Source organism: Lolium rigidum, chromosome 6, assembly GCF_022539505.1.
Source record: "Lolium rigidum isolate FL_2022 chromosome 6, APGP_CSIRO_Lrig_0.1, whole genome shotgun sequence".
Taxonomy (NCBI): Eukaryota; Viridiplantae; Streptophyta; class Magnoliopsida; order Poales; family Poaceae; genus Lolium; species Lolium rigidum.
In genome coordinates, this window is record NC_061513.1 from 130,695,938 (window position 1) to 130,701,277 (window position 5,340).

A 5,340-nucleotide genomic window follows, 5' to 3' on the forward strand; every position below is an offset into this window, starting at 1 on the left:
TCCATGGTTCTGTTGACCTTGATTCAAGCTACCTCTTGCCTCATCATGCAAACCTCGTGATGGTAGCTTCGTTGACACGATGATGCTGGCTTCGTGACCGTGGTGATGCATGCTGGTGGGTGACGAGTTCGGTGGTGTCGAGGGTTCAGCCTTGCGGGGCTCCTGTGTGTTGGATTGTCCGAGGGTTGTGGATGTAGTTTTCGGGAGAAATCCCCATCGAGTCGATTGACACCAACACGGTGCCGCCTTCGTGTGGCACCTTTCCTCCCTGAAGGGTGTCGTGGCAACCCCATGTCCACTCCCCTCTGTGTGTCTGGGAAATCCTAGGATCAATTGATCTGGCGAGCAACATCTCGATTTCCTTTGTCAAGGTGTTACTTGGTACATATGCGTAGATTCTGGGAGCGTTGTGGAACTTCTTCAGAGGGCGCAACAGTTGTGTATCACCATTTCTTAGTTGATCCATCTTAGTCTCCTTTTGTTTCTTCTTTTCTTCTGAGTACATTTTGATGATGCCCTGGCACCTTTTTTGTTTCGAAACTACCGTTGGTTGTATGATGTGGTTACTACATTAATATAGCGGGGCGAAAGCCTGTTTCGAGAGAGAGGATATTGTTTGGTGGTAGTTGGAGCATCCCAGTTCGCACCCATCGCTCCTATCCTTGTCTTAAATTTGGGATGGATTGGGGGACCGGCGGACAACGTGCAGTTCCATTAAAATAAGACCCGCCACCATCTTGTTCTTTCCGATCCATTTCTTCCACTGCCAGCGTGGAAATCCTAGCTTCCGTCGCCCACCACACGCAAACCTTAACCTCAACTGTAGGTCGCCTTGACCACTACCAGTAGGCCACCAAGCCGAATTGGTTCGTGCTTGCTTCACAGACAGACTCCCAAGGCTTCAACTACGTGGATGCTACTCTCGTGTGGCCTCCACGTCGCTTAACTCGACCAACATTAAGATTTTACATAAAAAGGAGCGGGTTAGGATGTCTCCGACTATATGCCCATTAGCGTCATCCACTACATTGCAAAAAATCATTTCCAATATGATGGCCCTCCCTCTCGCGCCGCTCATGAACAACCTTGTTTTAAATGATCAAAGTGTGTTCATAAAGAACAAAATTATCCATGACGGTTTCATGTATGTTCACAACCTTACAATAAGACTCCACAAAAGCAAAATACAAACGCTCCTCTGCAAGCTAGCTTGACATTCTCAAGGCTTTCGGCTCTGCTATAGGGGAGTTCGTTGTTGAGCTCCTCAAGAGGCATGGATTACCACAAAAGTTTCGAGATTGGGTAACCGCATTGTTTTGCACCTCCTCTTTCGAGGGTCATTCTCAACGGGGTCGCCGGCTTGCCTATCAAGCTTGGGATGTGTCTTAGGCAAGGAGACCCCCTTTCCCAGCCCCTCTCCGACTTCGCCATTGACCCCCTTCAACGCATCCTTGAGTTGGCCACTCAACATATATGGTTTTTTCTTGTGGCGCCCAACAAAGAGGATATCTGCAACCTTGCTTTCGTTCTTGCAACCTTCGGAGCGGTCACCGGCATTGACACACAAAATTCCAAAAAAATATGGTGGTGCCTATTAGGTGTCAAGACATTGACCTTGATGATGCTCTTAGTGGTTTGTCGGTGATCTGTACCTGCTTCGCTATGAAGCATCTTGGATTACCTCTTTCGGTTTGGCAACTTAATAGGGTGGATTATCAACCTTTTGAAGATAAGATGGCCGGGAAGTTTTCACTTAATTGGGAGGGGAAGAACATTAATGCAGCCGGATGCGGGGCCCTTGTCAAGTCTGTCCTCACCTCTCGAGCGACTTCGTCGTGCCTAGCTCTGCGTGCCGGCGTTAATGAGCGCCACCGCTCCCCCGCCTCCCTCCAGCCTATAAAAAGGGCCGCCTCTCATCGTCCCTCTCCCACACAAACCCTAGCGCCTCTCTCCCCAACCCTAGCCGCCACAATCTCAAGAGTCGCCGCCATGGCTGGTAGAGGAGGAGGCCGAGCTCGCGGCCGTAGTCGTGGTCGTGGCCGCGGCAGAGCTACACGCTCGCCGTCGCCTGCGACGCCGTCGTCGTCCTCATCGTCGGGCATGCAGGACGAGGAGGGGGTTGTGCTGTTCGAGTTCAGCGTCGTCCTCAAGGGTGACCCGCACGGCATCCAGAGGCTGCCGGAATCCTTCGTCGACTACGTCGCCGGCGACGAGCGCCCGCGCTCGCTGCATTTGCGGGAGGATGGCTGCGGCTGCTGCCGGTGGATCGTCGACGTGATCTACGACGCGCACGGCAAGATGTACCTCCACATCGGTTGGGAGAAGTTCGTGCACTACCACCGCCTCGAAGCCGGCTTCGTCCTCCTGTTCTCCTACTTTGGCGACAGGGACATGAGCGTCAAGGTGTTCGACGAGACGCGTTGCCGCCGGAACTACCACGGCGACATAACCGACGAGGACGGCGACCGAAGAGTGTTGTTTCTTCGGAGCGAATATATGCACAAAGGTTTCTGGTCGTTCTTCCTCGGAAGAATCAACAGGGGCATCCTCACCAGCTGAATTTTCCAGTTTGGGTGACTGGGTGTGCCCTCGAGTGTTCTTTCTTAGCAGCGAACACACGAAACTCCGACTGCACATAACCGAACCGAAACTGAAAACCGAACCGAAAAAAACCTAACCGAACTGGATTTTCAGTTTTTATGGTTTTATGGTTAGGTTTCAGTTAGCAAAAGTGCTAACCATATACACTTCAGTTAATTCAGTTAAAAACTGAAAAAACCGTGGTTAACCGAACAAAACCGAATAGCACATCCCAACAAGGAATTTTGCTTTCCAGGCCCATCACAAATTCATGTTAACGTTATATATCATTTAGAAGTGCATGTTGTGCTAACAAAGGTAGTCTAGTGCGGTGGTTTGGATGTGTAAGTATACATATATATGTGGACAAGTTCTCAGTTTAAGTCCTAAATAACTTTGTAATTTTTATTTTGGTCGCATTTCTATTATTTATCATTTGTTTCTCCTGTAACACAATCAGTTTGGTCTTTAAAAATACATAAACAAAATATATGTCCATAAAAAGTAGGTGTTATTTAAAAATTCGCGTCAACTTTGGTTAATTTGGTTATTACCGAAACCGAACCGAATTTATATGGTTATTACCGAAACCGAACCGTATTTTTATACGTAACCGTATTTACCGAAGTATTAAAATTATATTTACCGAAAAACCGTATTTACCGAACCGAATTAACCATATTAACCGAACGCGCAGCCGGACACGAAACCTTCGATGCCCGACCTAGTTAGGTTTAGTTCTTTTGCAATATTTTATATTTGTGTCAACCATGGTTCAAACTATGTATTAGTTTGTGAAAAAACCAATGTTTAAAATAGCCGGCTACAGGATATAGCCGCGGCCTCCCAAAGCAGCTATAACCTGGCTATAGCCTGGCTATAGCCGGCTATTTAAGGACTTTGACACCTTTTAGCCGGCTAATGCAGTTAGCCGCATCATGCGGGAAGCCCGGCTATAGCCGGCTATTTTAAACTATGGAAAAAACATGTTCCAAATTATGTCTTCTTGTAAACTACGTACCCAATTATGTATCAGTTTGTGAAATATTTCTTCTCTTTATTGAAATAAAAATGCAAAAAAAACAAATAATAATAATATTTTAATATTTGGGGCGGTGTTTGGGGACGAGAATGGGGAGCGGCATCCCCCAAACACGACACGGATAAAACACGCCCCCTAAACGCTCAACCGGTGCCATTTGGGGATGGTTTGGGGACGCGACTGGAGATGCTCTAAACCCCACTGGCTCCGCAGGATCAGACACGAACCATCTGATCACGAGAGTTCCACACAAGATATGGATTGCAGCAGTGTTTGCACAGCCTGTACTTGGAGGCGGAGGCTGTGTGAGTGCATTACTACTGTAGTACGTAGCAATTTGCGCAGCCTGAAACAACTACTCGCAGCAGCAGTAGGACCTAGGACTGGATCGAAGACAGCGGTGAAGTGCATAAGCAGTTTGCACAGCCTGAAACTACAGTTAGCTAGCGTAGGTGACAGCGGTCGAACGCACTGCTGGAATGTAAGCACAGCCTGAAGCTGCTAGTGGCGCAAGCGGGTGATAGTCGGTGAACGCACCAACGCTCGGTGGAAACGGTCACATTGAACGCAGGTATAGATTTCTGTTATGAACACTGGGGTCTTATCTTGATCTCCTCTCATTCTTCCGGAGAAATTTCTTCAGGATATTGTTGGGTTCATACTGCATGGTCGTCACTCTGATATTGTTACTCCAGCCGTAGGAGTCAAGCACCTACTGCCTATCGGGTCGACGGTGGGTTCGGTGGAGCAAACCTCTGCTTACTCTCACATATCGTCACTCTGATGCTCAAACGAAAAAAAAACCATCACGGCATCACTCTGCTGCAGACTCTCAAGACGCAATGTCAACGCATCGGCCATATCGCCTAACCCAAAAGCCCCTTTTGGGCGTGCGCGCGCGTTGACATCCGCTCCAGCCATGCTCATTATACCTCGAGATCGTTGTTCTTCCAGTGTCAACCCAATCACCAACCACTAGTGTAGTAGTGTCGCTGCATTTTGCTTTCGCGGCGGTTGATCCTATCGTCTCTGACCGGCCGGGAAGAAGAAGGAGCCACTACGATACGGCCGTTGCCCGTCCAGTCTTGACCGGTGCGGCGGCACGGCACTGATGATTTAATTTGGCACAGCCGATGAACTGACCCAGAATCAAACAATATCGACCGGTGCCTGCCGTGGATTAATTAGCGAACCATCGCTGACCTGACGCCATTGTACCAACACACACACTCGTGCTTCACATGTAACAGCCGTAAGCGCTATTATTGGGTTCAGCTCGCGCGTCCAATTTTCACACCACGAGAAACACGAGCAGGCTAGCTAGTTTTTCTAGAACTCAAATGGTGAAAAACACGCTGAAACAGAGCGCACCACAGAAAATAGAACTCGAAGATTCATTGGCGACGAGGAGCGAGATGCTTTGACGGCGGCATGTGTCCGGCGGTGGGTGATTGGCAGCATGAGCCGCGCGTTCCCACCCACACAAATCGCAGCTTCCAATTGCCGCGCGTGGCGAGAACGCAAGATCCACGCTTTTCTTTCTGGCTCGCCAAGTTGAGCTTTGACACACACCAAACACCTTCACCCTAATCTAATACCTCACCCAATTAGCTCCAAGTCGTCTTCTCCTTCCCATTCCCATCCTCCATGGATGTTGTATATATAAGCGCGCGCAACCACAGGCCACACAGAACCAACTCAGACCAAACAAAAGGAAC